We start from the raw sequence: 16,848 nt of genomic DNA on the forward strand, positions 1-16,848 counted from the left end.
GGATGCCTTGTACAACAGATGTATTCTAGAAAACACCAGTGTAAGTGTTAATTTTTGCAAACCAGTCATGTTTTAAAATATAAGATAGAAGATCAGCATTTGGGAATCCGAGATATTTTCAGGGATTTCTGAGATACTTTCAGTAAAAAGAATTCTCTGATAGCAATCATTTGACCTGATTTTTAGGCCTGCGTTTTTACGTACAAGGCTCTGTCTAAAGTGGGAAACACTAAAATCAACAAATGAAAATACAAATCATCTGGCCGTGCATTTCAACTCCTCGCAGCCTGAATCCCCACCTTCCAGGGAGACAGCAGTGAGAAGCAACAAAGACAGGGCTGAAGAGGACAGGAGAGGCTCAAGACAGGTGAGGGACGCACACGGAGCAGTTCCATGTTTGTTTTGCTCTGCACATAAGAGAAAGGGGTCGCCCCTGCAGGCTGGAGGGGAGAAGCCCAAGGGCTGGCTGCGGAGGGGCCAGCTGCACAGTATCCAGGCTGCCCTCCTGCAAAGGACCCGAGGGAGAGGCAAGAACAAGGCTGAATCTGTATTCAAGTTTTGAGACACAAGTCCCCTCCATCCTCCTGCTTTTTTTCCCCTCTGCCAGTAATGCAAGGTTCAGCACTCCCTTTTTACAATTAGGATTTGTTTTTGATTGCTGGGAAACCACTGCCTCCAGTTCTGTCTGACAGGGCCTGGCTGTTCTGAGGTCCCAGCTCCTTAGCCATGTGTGGCCACCGCAGCCCATGCAGAGCAGGTCTGGGGGGAATTCTCCCCTGGGTCTCCCTCAAGGCGCCCCCAGCAACAGTGCACTCCAGCTCCATCTGCCACCACCACCACTGCCACTGGTATCAGCTGCCACCAGCCGCCACCAACCACCACCAGCCACCACCAGCCACCAAAAGCTGTGAGTGTTCTGTGAGCTCTGCACACAGCCCACCCAGCAGGCCTGTCCCAAGGAAGGTGAAAACACAGAGCCCAGAAGGCTGGCGATTCCACCTTCCCCTCACGGTGGAAAATCAAGGCCCCTGTCTCCATGCTGCTTGGTGAGAATGTTTCCACAGCCTGACTAGGGGCTGTAGGGCCTCTCTCTCCCCTACTTTTTTCTTTTCCTCTGACCTGCTCTGCTAGGGTTTTGTGAGGTTGTCTGTTTTAATAAAGCAGCCCTTATCTTCCTTATATTTACTTTCAATGGAAATGAGCCTCCTCCTTTTTCCCACAAACGTCCTTTGGCTTTTCCAAATGATAAACATTGTGGGAAGAATTGTTTGAAGAAATAAATATCAAGCTCATAAATGAAGATGTGCACTTAGGCTCTGGGACCATGCAACTTCTGTTTACAATAACACAGGAATTCGAAGGAACCCATTTTAATTGGCATTCACAGATCTGGGCTGGGTGACAGCACTCATGCACAGCACAGTTTGAAGCTGTTCTCAGACATTCCTTAATCCATGAGTAACTGTTCCAGGGAGGCTGGGGACTGTCGTGGCAATAAAAAGCGGCAGCACCAAGAACTATGAACTTTGGTTCTGCTGTGGCTTCCTGGGAGTCCTGCCCTGGGGTTTCTTCCTTCTGGGAAAGGCGAATGGGACCTGAGCTTCTAGGAAAGGGGTCACCCTGTGGAAGCTCCTCAGGGTAGGGACAGGCCATACCCAGGGACTGCATGCAGATGGTCTTGCCTGCCACAGGCCCTATCTACTGTGGGCTTTCTTGCTTTTCAGGCTTTTCCTTCCCCTCTTGCTAACACCAGTCCTTGTCATTTATCGTTCAAACCTTCCACAAGCTTTAAGGAACACCTCCAACCCACCAGGGACTGCGCAAGGTGTGGGAGATGAAAGGAGACACAGACACAAGTCACTCTCCACAGTAAACACTGCCAGGTCTGAGCTGGGGTGGGCTGGGAGCTGCAGCTGTGTAGGACAAAGGGGAGATGTGAGCAGGCCTTGCAGAGTGAGCAGGCAGGTAAGAAGGAAGACACCTCTAGGAGACAGGAAGAAAACCCAACGGCATTCTGGAAAGCTGGACGCTGGTATTGGCTGGCCCTTAAGGGTGCCTGGGGCCAGAAAGGGAAGGGTTCAGAGGTGGCTTTTACCATACAAGGGAGAGGAGTCAGCTGAGGATCATAAGATTTGACCGGATACGAGCTGTGAAATGTAGGAGAGGGCACCACAGAAGAGGAGATGCATCTGGGAGCAGCGAACACATAGATGGTGAGGGCCAGGAGACAATGATACAGCCCTCCTGTCCTCACACCAGCCCCACTGAGGCCCCATCATCAACCTCTGCCAAAGCAGCACCTGGAGGGCAGGATCACAGGCCAGCCATCCTTCCCAGAGCCAGGCCGGGGACACTCATTGCCAAGGCACAGGACAAGGCCTTCTCTGTTTCCATGACGGCCACACATGCGCAGGGACCCAAGCCAATGACCAACTAAGTGAAAATGGGCTAGGCTGCTCTCACAGAAGCCTGAGGGCAAGTTCATGAATACGTGTGCCTTGCTCTGAGAGAGAATGTATGTGTGCGCATCTCTGTGTGTGTGCGTGCACAAGTGTAAACACACATATGTGCTTGCGAGGGAGGGAAGGAGAGAGAGAATAGAGCAAACACACCTGTTAACATCTGTGGCATCTAGATGAAGATGATGTGGGAATTTTTCATTATTCCAAAATAAAAAGTTAAAAAATGTATCTTTAAAAACTGAAGACAGGACTGTTGAGCACACAGTGATGATGGGGTAATTTCTCTCTGATACTTCAGCTCAAATGCAGCAAGAGTCAGTGCCCTCGTCCCGCCCACCCGACTTTGGGCTAATTCATGGTGTGTATATTAAATACTAACAAATAGCAAGTTGGACGGAGGGCTAGACGCAGGGATGGACAGGGTGCTATAGAGATACAATGGTGGAACACCCTGCGCATTGCAGTTTCTACACTGCCAAATGGAGGTGGTAACAATGCTGCCCCTACAGTGTTGCTACAGGGATCCAGCACAGCAGGGCACTGTGAGAGCAGGGGACACACAGCTAGGTAAGAACACTCAAGAGACACAGCAGATGGGCAGACAGGTAATGCCATTTGTAGCCCAGGCTCTCTAAATACTTTCTCTGAACACCCAGCAATATTCCCAAGCTGGCTCTGAGGAACTAGGAAGTAAGCGAGGATATATCTGTCAACATCACGGGGCAGATTCATTTCGCTATTTACTGATCTCTTCTCTGTGCCTGCGTGAAGCACAACAGAGAGACACATCAAATCAGCAGCTGGCCTCTGGGGACGTCTCAACTACAATCATATCTCTGAATCATATCTCTAAACTAAAAACATAGTGGCCAGCCTTGGGTGCCAGCTCTGCAAATACTAGAACTCAATACCCATATCAAATGATAAATAAATTTAGAAGCTCCACATTCACAGAGACTCCCACACACATGCACACCAAACAGGGCGAATCTGATCCGGAGATTAGCTGAATTGAGACGCCGTCCTGAGGAAGAGTATGCTCAGTGACAGCCCAGAGCCAGGTGGACAAGGCACCCTCAACTACGATCACGCAGGCCCCTCCTCCCAGCTGCCTGGGGAGACAAGCATGCTATATTTAGACAGGTTCTTTTTTTTTCTTTTCCTTTTTTTTTTTTTTTGAGACAGAGTCTCACTCTTTCACCAGGCTGGAGTGCAATAGCATGATCTCAGCTCACTGCAACCTCTGCCTCCCGCGTTCTAAGCAATTCTCCTGCCTCAGCCTCCCGAGTAGCTGGGATTACAGGCATGCACCACCATGCCTAGCTACTCTTGTATTTTTAGTAGAGCTGGGGTTTCACCATGTTGGCCAGGCTGGTCTCGAACTCCTGACCTCAGGTGATCCGCCCGCCTTAGCCTCCCAAAATGCTAGGATTACAAGCGCGAGCCACTGCACCCGGCCTAGACAGGTTCTTGACTCAAGTCTCCAAATCCAGGCAGTGATAGACCAGCCCCTCCATGTGCCCTTCTACCAAAAGCAAAAATAACAACAAACTTTTTAACAATATGAAAATGACACCCATCATCTAGAGCACAGGAAAATTAAAATCCCCCAACATGCAGCATCTGCTTTTCCAGACGATTTCAATTTGGAGATAACTGTCAATTACAGGAACAGCAAAACTACAAAACACACCCAGCACGATGCACATTATGACTAATCACAGCACCCACGCAGCAGGCGGCAGGCGGCCGGGGAAATGCTTTTCTCCCAAGACACTTGTGGTCCTGTAAGGAGTGATACAGCTGTTGTCATACTCAAATTACCATCAGGGCCTGCCCTGTGTACTAGTCCCGCACTGACAGTGACTAATCCTAAGGCTTGGCTTTCTAAAAACCCAGTGATATACAGAGAGGCTGCCTGACAAATGTATGGGAAAGGCGTGGCACACATTTTAAATTCATCATGAAGTTTCAACATCTTTCAAAGTAGCTACTAAATCCCTGGTCATAAGGGATATAATCCCAAAAATGTATGGAAGAAGCTAATTAAGAGCCATGCCTAACTACTAAAGAGTAAACGGAATGGGTGGCATTTACCCCATGTACTTCCAACATGCATTATACTTTCTTTGATAATTCTGTTTCCTCTTTGTTATTAAATAAATCACCTGAAATTTTCAACTACATTCACCAGGTTCTCTAATTATTTTAATATGAAATCACTGGCACATTTTTCTAAAACAGACTTTTTTCTTTCAGCAGTTTTAAAGTTCACAGCAAAGTTGAGAGGGAGGTGCAGAGATTGCCCATATTCCCTCTGACCTTACACATGCAGAGCCTCCCCTACAACCCACACCCCACCAGACTGGCACATCTGTTGCTGCTGATGAACCTCCGTGGACACATCATTATCACCCAGAGTCCACAACCTACATTAAGGTTCACCTGTGGTGTCGCACATTCTGTGGGCTAGGACAAATGTACAATGACATGTATCCATCATAGTATCACACAGAGTATTTTCATTTCCCTAAAATCTTCTGTTCCCACCCTTTCCCCCTCCCGACCCCTGGCAACAGCAAACACTGATCTTATCTTGCCTATTCCAGAATGTCACAGAGTTGAAATCATACAGCATGTAGCCTTTTCAGATTGGCTTCTTTCACTTGATAATATGTATTTAAGGTTTTTCCATGTCTTTCTATTGCTTGGTGGCTCCTTTCTTTTTAGCATTAAATAACATTCCATTGCCTGAATATAACAGGCACATCGATTTTATAAGAAAAATCATTTAGATGGAATAACATATTGTGCCCTCTCTCCCTGACACAGAGCAGCAAAAAAATCCGGCCAGAATGCAAGGAACAGCTATTTGATGACTCAGAAGTTGGAACTAGAGACCAGAATTCGAAGTACCACCAAACCAGCGCTCAGTTTAAGATTTTTTTTCCCAATCCTGGATTCAATGCAGCCTGAAGCCTGGGCAGTGGGCAATGGCTTGGACAGAGAGTGCTACAAGAGAAACTCCCTAGTGCTGGGTTAAAAAGAAGGAAATGGGTCCCCTAATGTTTAATGAGGAGGGAGAATTCTCTGCTATGCTCATCTCCCTGCTCCTATGAGCCCCAGTCCACAAGCAGTTCTGAGGTGGCAGAGTGGGTGACAGTAACAGTGGTAGCACAGGGACTCGCAAACACAAAAAGAGGAAAACTCTTCTCTCGGATCAGAGGAGCTGTGGTCCCAAGAAGGTGGACTAAATTCCACTGCTTTTTTCTCCTTTCTCTCTTCTGCTGCTGCTTTGCCCCATATGTGGGTGCAGTCACAGGATATGTGCAGCAAAGCAGGGAAAATAGAGCCTAGTTTTCTGGCTGGAGTACAAAAAGGAAAGGGAAGTAGAAACCACTGAGACACTTTGGAGAGGGAGGAACAACACAAAGTCATTTGTGAACTCCTGGGTGCGTCCCCAAACTGCACATGTATGGATCTGACCCTTGGTGGCTTTAAGAACTGAACAGACCACCACCCCACATCCCCCAGACTGGCCACTGGTAGCACAAACATGAGAAGATCTGAATAACACTGTACAGACTTTTCAAACTTACCTACCATTGAAATGACAAGCACAAAGGGCTCAGAAGAAATTTAAACATGAACCCAACAAGGTCAATTGCCAGATTTAAAAAATATATATGTCAACATTCTCCATAAGTTTTAAATAAGAGCCAGAGTATCATAATGAAATAGTCAAAATGTCTAGGAAATAATACAATAATAATTCATCATATAAAGAACCAGGAAAATTTCAACTCCTTGGGAGAGACAATCCATGGCTATTGTAACAAAATGACCCACATACTACTGTCTGACAAAGAGTTTAAACAACCGTTATAAAAATGCTCTAAGTAAGGGCAAGAACTCTTGAAATGAATGAAAACTTAGTAAGTCTTGGCAAAGAAATAGAAGATATAAAGAAGAAACAAAAGAAAAGTTTAGATTTGAATACACAATAACTAAAATGAAAAACTCAAGGGATGGGCTCAACATCAGACTCACTGACTTTGCATACAGGTCAACAGAAATCATCTAATCTGAACAACGTAAAGAGAAAGGACTAAGTGGGGCAATACCAACAGGTCTAATTTTCATGTCAATGGGATCCTAGAAAGAAAGGAACAATAATGTGGTACACAAAAAATATTTCACGAATTAACAGAAAACTTTTCAAATTCCACAAAACTTCATGAAAGAAAACAGATTCAAGTAGCTCAGCAATCTCTATACAGGATGAGTACAAGAAAAAGCCCACACTCTGGGACATCACTATCAAAGTGCTTAAAACTAAAAACAAGGAAAAAACCTTGAGAATCACCAAAACAAAGCCACATTTCTTAAATGGAAATAATTTGAATGACTACAGAAATTACAATGGCTAGAATGAAGTCGAAAAGACTTTTAAAGTACTGAGATTAAAAAAAACAACTGTAAACCATGTTACTATATCCAGTAAATATCTCCTTCAAGTATGACGGTGAAACAAAGATATTCTCAAATGAAGGCAAAGAGAATTCACTGCCAGCAGGACTGTTCTAGAATAATTGTTAAAGTAAGTTATTCAGATAAATAGAAACAGTACAGAAAGAAAACTTGGAACATGAGGAGGAACAGACATGTTAAACATCTAGGCCAATACATGATTCTTCTTTTTTGAGTTCTTTAAAATGCAGATGTAACACATAACCATGGAGGATACCTATGTAATAGTAAGTTACATTCCACATAAATGGTAAAATACTCATTCTAAGGAGACTGTGAGAAGTTGGATTACTTTAATCCCTAGAAAACTCATGAAAATACACAAAGGGATATACTAACAATCCCTGTAGGTACATTAAAATAAGATACTAAAAAATTTCAAATAAAGAAAGATTGGAAAGCAGAAACAAGAATGCAAGTCAGGCAAAAAGAAAAAAATAAATCATTAAATGGTTGATCTAAATCCAAAAATATGAGTGAGACGATAGGCCATTATCCTTCATTAATGCAAATGATTTGATGTAATGTAATAGTTTAATATAGTTCTTTAATGTAAATGGCCTAAACAATCCAACTAAAAACAGATATTATTTAACTCCATGCTATCTTCATAAAACTCGCTTTAAATACGATTATGTAGGTGGTTAGAGGTAAACTGATGGAAAAACCACATGATGGAAATATTAGTCAAAAGAAAGCTGGGACGGTTATATTAATATCAAAGTACAGACATCAGACAAATCAAAGACATCAGGGATAAAGAGGGACATTACATAAAACAGTCAATTCAACAGGAAGATATAATAATCCTAAACTTCAATACACCTGACAATGAAGCTTTGAAATAGATACAACAACAATGAAATAGATTAACCCACAATTAACTTTTGAGACAATACTCTCTTAGAAATCAATACAACTCATACACAGAAAATCAACAAGAATACAGAAGAACTCACAAATACAATCAACCAACTTGATTTAATTGACATCACTAGAATTTTACCCAACTTCAGAAAATACACTGTTTTCTACAGTAAATAGAACACTAATCAAGAAAGACAATCTCCTGGGACATAAAACAAATTTTACCAAATATAAAAAAAAAAATTAAAGGCATACAAAAGTATGTTCTCTAACATACTGAAATTAGACCTGAAATCAATAACAAAGATAACCATAAAATCTATAAGCACTTAGAAATGTAATAATATACGACTACAGAATGCATGGAGAAAGAGAACTCTGAGGGACTTGAGCATACAGTTTTTAAAAATCATCACTGGTGGCATGATGATAAAGAAGTGCTTAGAAGGAAATGCAGAGCATTAACTGCTCATATTAGAGAGAAAAGTTCTCAAACTACTCATTTAAACCTCCATTTAAATCAAATTTGAAAAAGTAGAGCAAAACAAACCCAAATTATACACAAGGAAATTGGTGAAACAGATAAAAGTCAATAGAAAACAATGACCACAAAAGATACTTTATAATAAATCTGAGAAGCCTATAAAAAGAATGACAAAGAAGAGAGAAGACACTAATTACTAACGAGGAATGAAAAAGAAGACATCACTACAGAGACTACCGACAATACAGGAATAATAAGGGAATGCTGTGAACATATCTACACACATAAATTCAGCAACTTTACATGAAACAGATCAATTTATCAAAAATCACTACCAACACACACTCATTAAAGATTAAATAGATAATTCAAATGTACTCATTTAAAAATTTGAATCTGTAGTTTTTGTTTGTATGTTTTTTTGTGAGATGGAGTTTCACTCTTGTTGCCCAGGCTGGAGTGCAGTGGTGCGATCTTGGCTCACTGTCACCTCTGCATCCCGGGTTCAAGCGATTCTACTGCCTCAGCCTCCTGAGTAGTTGTGATTACAGGCATGCACCACCACACCCAGCTAATTTTTGTATTTTTAGTAGAGACAGGGTTTCACCATGCTGGCCAGGCGTGTCTTGAACTCCTGACCTCAGATGATCCGCCTGCCTTGGCCTCCCAGAGTGCTGGGATTACAGGCTTGAGCCACCACGTCCAGCCAAATCCGCAGTTTAAGAAGATTATGAAAAAGAAATTTTTTGACCCAGATGGTTTCACTGGCCAATTTTATTAAGCATTTAAGATGAAAAACATAAAATGAAAAAACACCAATAACATGAGACAGACACATCACAAGAAAACTACAGACAGGCCGGGCGCGGTGGCTCAAGCCTGTAATCCCAGTACTTTGGGAGGCCGAGATGGGTGGATCACGAGGTCAGGAGATCGAGACCATCCTGGTCTACACGGTGAAACCCCGTCTCTACTAAAAAATACAAAAAAATTAGCCGGGCGAGATGGCGGGCGCCTGTAGTCCCAGATACTCGGGAGGCTGAGGCAGGAGAATGGCGTAAACCCGGGAGGCGGAGCTTGCAGTGAGCTGAGATCGCGCCACTGCACTCCAGCCTGGGCGACAGAGCGAGACTCTGTCTCAAAAAATAAAAATAAAAATAAGAAAACTACAGACAAATATCCCTCATGAATACAGATGCAAAATTCCTCAAAAAAAAAAAATAGAATCTAGCAATATATAAAAAGAATAGGCCGGGCACAGTGGCTCATGCCTGTAATCCCAGCACTTTGGGAGGTCGAGGCAGGCAGATCACAAAGTCAGGAGCTTGAGATCATCCCGGCTAACACAGTGAAACCCCATCTCTACTAAAAATCAAAAAAAACAAAAAAACAAAAAAACAAAAAAAACAGGCATGGTGGCAGATGCCTGTAGTCCCAGCTACTTTGGAGGCTGAGGCAGGAGAATGGTGTGAACCCAGGAGGCAGAGTTCGCAGTGAGCTGAGATTGTGCCACTGCATTCCAGCCCAGGTGACAGAGCAAGACTCTATCTCAAGAAAAAAAAAGAGTAATACACCACAGTCAAGGAGGTTTAATCTCAGGAATGCAAGGCTGGTTCGATATTTGAAAATCAATTAACGTAATTCACCATACTGACAGTTTAAAGAAGAAAAACCATGAGTGTATCAATCAAAGCAAAGAAAAGCATTTGACGTAATTCAATATTAACAAGTCTTAGCAAATTAGAAATAAAAAAAAAAACTTCCTAAGCCTATTAAAATAGAGCTATAAGGCCAGGCACGGTGGCTCATGCCTGTAATGCCAGCACTTTGGGAGGCCGAAGCAGATGGATCATGAGGTCAGGAGTTTGAGACCAGCCTGGCCAATACAGTGAACCTGTGTCACCACTAAAAATACAAAAATTAGCTGGGCATGGTGGTGCACACCTGTAGTCCCAACTACTCAGGAGGCTGAGGCAGGAGAATCATTTGAACCCAGGAGGCAGAGGTTGCAGTGAGCCAAGATTGCACCACTGCACTCCAGCCTGGACAACAAAGCAAGACTCCATCTCAAAAAAAAAAAAAAGCTATAAAAAAAACCTGCCTCTAAGATCAAGCTTCACAAAGAAAGACTGAATGTTTTCCCCTAAGATCAGGAACAAGGTAAGAGTGCGTATTCTCACTACTTCTATTCAACTTTTTTTTTTTTTGAGACAGAGTCTTGCTCTGTCACCCAGGTTAGAGTGCAGTGGTACAATCTTGGCTCACTGCCACCTCCACCTCCCAGTTTTAAGCAATTCTCTGCCTCAGCCTCCCAAGTAGCTGGGATAACAGGAGCGTGCCAGCATGCCTGGCTAATTTTTGTATTTTGTAGAGGTAGGTTTTCACCATCTTGGCCAGGCTGGTCTTGAACTCCTGACCTCATGATCCACCCACCTCAGCCTCCCAAGGTGCTGGGATTAGAGGCATAAGCCACCATGCCCAGCTATTCAACTTCTTACTGGAAATCTACACTGTACAATAAGAAGAGAAAAACAAATAAAAGGCATCAAATTTGGACAGAAAGAAATAAACCACACCTTTCCTCTAGACATACATAACAAATCCCAAAGAATCTGCAAACAAAAAAAAGCAAAAAATCCTCACAGAATTAACAGAGTTTAAGCAAGTTTGTGGAATACAAAGTCAACACACAAAAATCAATATATTTCTATACTAACAATCCATAATTAGGAATTAAAATTTTTAAATGCCATTTACAAACATCTACCAAAACTTATTTAGGTATAAGTCTAGAAGACATGCATAAGATTTGTATGCTGAGAACTACAAAACACTGGTTAATGAAATCAAAGAAAACCTAGAAAAATGGAGAGACATATATTCATTGGTTGGATGACTCAAACTGATTTACAAATTTAACAAAATTTCAAATTCTCAGCATGACTGCTTTTGTAGACATAGACAAACTGATCTGAAAATTTATATGGAAAGGCAAAGAAATGAGAAGAGCCAAACTAATTTTGAAAAATAAGAATGTTGGAAGCATCACACTACATAGCCTTAAGACTTACTACCAAGCTACAGTATTCAAGACAGTGTGATATTGGTAAAGCAACAGTTATAAATCAATTAAACAAGACTGACAATCAAGAAATAGATCCACATAAATACAGTCAAGTGATTTTTTATGAAGGTGTAAAGGCAATTAAATAGAAGAAAGTCTTTTTGACAAATGGTATTATAACAATTGGATACCCTATGTCAAACAAAAAGAAGTAGCAGCAGCAGAACTCTGACCTAAGTCACATGCCTTACACAACAATTAACTCAAAATGGACCATGATCTAAATGGAAAAGTAAAGGTATAAAACCTTTAGAAGAAACATACAAGAAAATATTCATGGCCTGGGTTAGGCAAGAGTTCCTAGATACAGTGCCCAAATCATGTCTAGAGCGTAAAGTTTTTTTTTTTTTTTTAAAAACAAGCTATACTTCTTCATAATTAAAGTTTTCTACTCTTCTAAAGACACTGCTAAAGAACAAAAACACAAGATACTGAGTGAAAAAAAAAAATCTGCAAATCACATATGACCTAGGAGCTATATCCACATTATATAAAGAAACTTCAAGTAACTTAAAAAAAAAAAAAAGCAAAAAATAATCAAATTTTAAAATGGGCAAAGGACATGAACAGACACTTCTTAAAATAAAATATCCAAACAGCCAAGAAACATATGAAAAAAATGTTCATCATCATTAATCATCAAAGAAATGCAAATCAAAACCACAATGAGATGCCATCTCACACTAGTCAGGATGGTGATTATCAAAAAGTCAAAAAATAACAGATGCTGGTGAGGCTGCAGAGAAAGGGGAATACATACACCGTTGATAGGAATGCAAATTAGTTCAACCACTGTGGAAAGTAGTTTAGAGGTTTCTCCAAGAACTTAAGCAGAACTACCATTCAATGAAGTAATCCTATTACTGGATATATATCCAAAGGAAAAGAAACCATTGTGCCAAAAAGACACATGCCACTCATATGTTCACTGCAATACTATTCACAATAGCAAAGACATGGAATCAACCTAAGTGCCCATCAATGGTGGACTGGATTTAAAAAATATGGTACATATACACCATCGAATACTACACAGCCATAAAAAAGAATTAAATCATGTCCTTTGCAGCGACATGGATGCAGCTGGATGCCACTATCCTACGTGAATTAATGCAGGAACAGAAAACCAAATACCGCATATTGTTACTTATAAGTAGGAGCCAAACACTGAATACACATGGACATAAAGACGGGAACAACAGACACTGAGGATGCTGGAGGTGGGGAGAAAGGGAGGGCAGCATGGGCTGAAAAACTACCTCCTGGGTACCATGCTCACTACCTGGGTGATGGGATCAACCATTCCCCAAACCTCAGCATCCCGCAATATACCCATGTAACAAAACTGCATATGAACCCTCTTATTCCAAAATAAAAGTCGAAAAATCAAAAAATAAAAACAATCCCACAACATAAGAAAACAAACAACTCTTTAAAAAATAGGCAAAAGACTTAAAAGACAGGCAAGAGATTTCACCCAAAAAGACATATGGATGGTAAATAAACATGTAATTCTTCCCCATCATTAGACTTTAGATAATTGCAAGGTAAAACCATGATGTGATATAAGAATAGCTAAAATAAAACAATCTTGAAAATATCAAGTGCTGGCGAGGATACAAAGCAATTGGAGCTCTCATGCATTGCTGGTGGGAATGCAAAATGGTACAGATACTCTGGAAAACCACTTGGCAGTTTCCTAAAATGGTAAACACTTTAGGCATATAGTTATGATGCAGCACTCCCACTCTTGGGTATTTACCCTAAAGAAATGAAACTTTAGGTTCACACCAACACCTGTACATGAATGTTTATAGCAGCTCTATTCACACTCACAAAACACTGGAGAAAACCCAGATGTCCCTCAATGAGTGGATGTGTAAACAAACAGTGGTGGACCCATATGATGGAAGATGACTCTGCATAAAAATGGGGCTACAGAGCGAGAATCTATCTCAAAAAAAGAAAAAAATGAATGAACTACTGACAGTCGATTGAAAGGAGTTGAATCTCAAAGGTAGTATGCTGTGCAGAAGAGGTTAGGCTCAAAATGATATATACCCTACAATTCCATTTATAGGGCATTCTCAAAAAAGAATTATAGTGATGGAGAACAAATCAGTGGTTGCCAGGAAGAGAACAAAAGAAAATTTTGGGGTGATGAAAGTGGTCTGTGTCCTAACTGTGGTATCTATGCACATGTTAAAATTCACAGAACTATGAAAGAAGTCAACTGGATTCCATTTTGGTTTAAAAAGTAAAATTTAAAAAACATAAATGGGGGCTGGGCACAGTGGCTCATGCCTGTAATCCCAGCACTTTGGGAGGCCAAGGTGGGGGGATCACCTGAGGTCAGGAGTTTGAGACCAGCCTGACCAACAAGATGAAACCATGTCTCTACTAAAAATACAAAAATTAGCCAGCATGGTAGCAGGCGCCTGTAGTCCCACCTATTCGGGAGGCTGAAACAGGAGAATTGCTTGAACCCAGGAGGCGGAGGCTGCAGTGAGCCGAGATCGTCTTGGCAGCAGTCTTGGAAAAAAAAAAAGAAAGAAAGAAAGAAAAGAAAAGAACAGAACAGAAAATGCAAATTGGGCTGGGCACGATGACTCACACCTGTAATCCCAGCACTTTGGGAGACTGAGGCGGGTGGACTACTCGAGGTCAGGAGTTTGATACCAGCCTGGCCAACATGGTGAAACCCTGTCTCCACTAAAAATACAGTAATTAGCCGGGCGTGGTGGCAGGTGCCTGTAATCCCAGCAACTCAGAAGGCTGAGGCAGGAGAATCACTTAAACCCAGGAAGTGGAGGTTGCGGTGAGCCGAGATCACGCTATTGCACCCCAGCCTGGGCAACAAAAGCGAAACTCAGTCTCAATAAATAAATAAATAAATACATACATACATAAATAAATACTTTTAGAAAATACAAATGGGAAATAAGAATTGAATGCAAATGCCAGTCTTCAAGATGGATACCTATGAAAATACTCTTCTATCTACTCAATTAATTGCATGCAACTAATTCATTTACTCAACCTGTCCTTGTTAAAATATGAACAAGAACAATATGAGGAATCATCAGGGCTAAAACTGTAAAGAACAATATAAAATAGTGCTCACGAGAGCAGGGCCAAAATGTCTGGTTTCCACTTGTGCATAATGATGGCACAGAAACAGCGGAACAGAGCCCTGCACAGTCTAAGGTTAGCAGCATCTCTTCCCAGCAGGCTGGCCACACTGGTGCTCAGGGCCCAGTGAACAATGGACAGCAACTGATTTGCTCGTAACAGTTTCCTTTTTAAATTGTTATTCTGTCCCAAATAGTCTATTCAACAAATGGTGTTAAACAATTGGGAAGAAGCCTATCATTTGATTATTTTGCAAGTCATTCTACCTACTTGTATCCTTCTCTCTCCGTGTTCTCATTGTCTGCTCTCCTAACCCACCTCCCAAGTGACTCTAGGCTCCCAGGGCCATAGACCTCACTGCCCTCCTGCTGACACTTCCTCTCAGCCCTCCCTGGATCCCGTGTCACTGCATTCGGGCATGGCCCTCCGCAAAGTGGTCAGAGCTTGTTTCCTAAAACAGGAGCTGATGATCTTCCATGGCTCCTCCACTGTCTACAATGGAGTTCCGCTGGGCAGCAGGGCTCAGAGGACCTTCATGTGCTGACCCTGCCCATCTGCTCTCCTGCTTACCTCCTCTCCTGGAGGGCCACTTCTCCTTATTCCAGAAATAAGACTCAGTCTCAAACACTTCTGTGCCTTGCACACAGTAGGTATGCTAACAACATCTGCAAATTTTATGTGAACACTCCCAGCAAGCCACAGAATGGAAGTGAACAGCAGCGATCAGAACAAACAACTACAAGTAATTACCTTTCAGTGCCAAAAACAATGACGCCTCCTTTGAGGAAATGCAACTTGTCCTACTTTCAATAATGAGAACTATGGAAATTATTGTTTCCCTGTTGCCCAGCTTGTCAGAAACATAAAGACCGAACTGATGTTCAATTGCAAGACACAGATTTGCTTTCATGGTTGATATCTCTCCCCTCTCTGCCTTTCTTTGGCCTGGTTTCCTGTTTCTATTTTTATTCATCCTCCAGCATGCCAGCCCCATACCAGGGCCTTGGGAAAACAAATGAGATACAGAGAAAAACAGCAGTTCAGGAAAAGAGAAATCCCCCAAGATGCTGCAAAGCAAAATGTTCCATGTAAGTAGCAGTAACCTTAGGGTGGTCATATTTGCAACCTGAATGAAAGGTGGTGATTGCTCAAGATCAACACTTGGACTTGAGCAAACACAATCAAATGCATACACCAATCACAGACTCAATAGAAAAGGCAAGTCACAATGCCAGTGGCATAAATTATGTGCTACTGGTTACCAGAGGACAATGTGTGCCACTAGCACATCTAATTTGCCTTATTTGGAAATCTGACTGCTAATCATTGAGGAACATGGGTTCTGAAGGAACAGGCAAACTAGAATGCCTGGCTGGCTGATCAGCAGGGTCCTTCCAGCAGAGATAATGTGAAACCTGCAACGTCACAACTCAGGTTGCTGGCTTGGAAAAAGCTTGTCCACAATGTAAAGTGATTTGCGCTCAGCCTCCTTTAAATCTTGTCTTAATCAGAAGTTAGTTTACCCCTAAATAAACACAGATATCAGAACAAAGGGTGCGTGAAAGATGTGTGCTATCTTTCTAAACTCAAATTTAGGCTCGCCCCACCCTGCTTTAACCTTCTTGGGCTTCCTACTTCCCTGACTTTCTCTCCATCTTCCCTCACAACCTCAGCCTCGGCCCCTCTTTGTGAGTTTCAGGAAAATTAAACTGCTCAATAATAACCCTGAATACTAATATGCAAAATCCCACTTCTCCCAGACACCCAGGCCAGCACCCTTTCTGGCACCATGCATACTCCCCTCTCCATGTGAACACCTTGACCTCAGGTGGGAGCTCCGGTGCCACTCCCTGAAGCAGGGGACCTCCACAGGCGTGTGCCCTTCCCTCCGGACTGGTGTCTGCATAGCAACACCACACTGTACTGCATGGAATCTGCCTCTGTCCCTCGCGCTCCGCCCCAAGAGCAAAGGCCATGTCTTCTTTAGGTCTCCAGCATCTAGCACAGTGCCTGTTCCTGCCAGGGGCTCACAACCCTTGGGGTATGATTGAATGAACAGATGAATAGCTAGCTACATGGAGCACCAAAGCAAGGAAAGCAGAAACCCCAGTTAGAGCCAGTGAGCCATCGCGAGGCAGTGAAGAAGGACTGAGGGGCACCGGGGGGGAACAGGCATCTCAGGGACCACAAGCAAGGCTGGGGCACACAGACACATAAGGAATGTCTGAGTGACCAGAAGATACAGACAC

The 16,848-nt window shown here is 42.4% G+C and overlaps 1 protein-coding gene across 8 annotated transcripts in view; it reads right to left on the minus strand.

Annotated features, from left to right (window-relative positions):
• Positions 1-16,848, minus strand: part of COBL (cordon-bleu WH2 repeat protein) — a 323,275-nt gene that overhangs the window by 279,407 nt on the left and 27,020 nt on the right. Inside the window, exon 1 of one of the 8 annotated variants that reach the window (XM_033194343.1) lies at positions 3,439-3,600. The exons of the other annotated variants lie outside the window; for them this stretch is intronic. The gene's annotated coding sequence lies outside the window, so the exon portion shown is untranslated. Of the gene's footprint in view, positions 1-3,438; positions 3,601-16,848 lie in introns of those variants that run through there. 8 annotated transcript variants of the gene reach the window in all.

This window comes from Trachypithecus francoisi, unplaced genomic scaffold (genome assembly GCF_009764315.1).
Source record: "Trachypithecus francoisi isolate TF-2019V2 unplaced genomic scaffold, Tfra_2.0 Lachesis_group4, whole genome shotgun sequence".
NCBI classification, from domain to species: Eukaryota; Metazoa; Chordata; class Mammalia; order Primates; family Cercopithecidae; genus Trachypithecus; species Trachypithecus francoisi.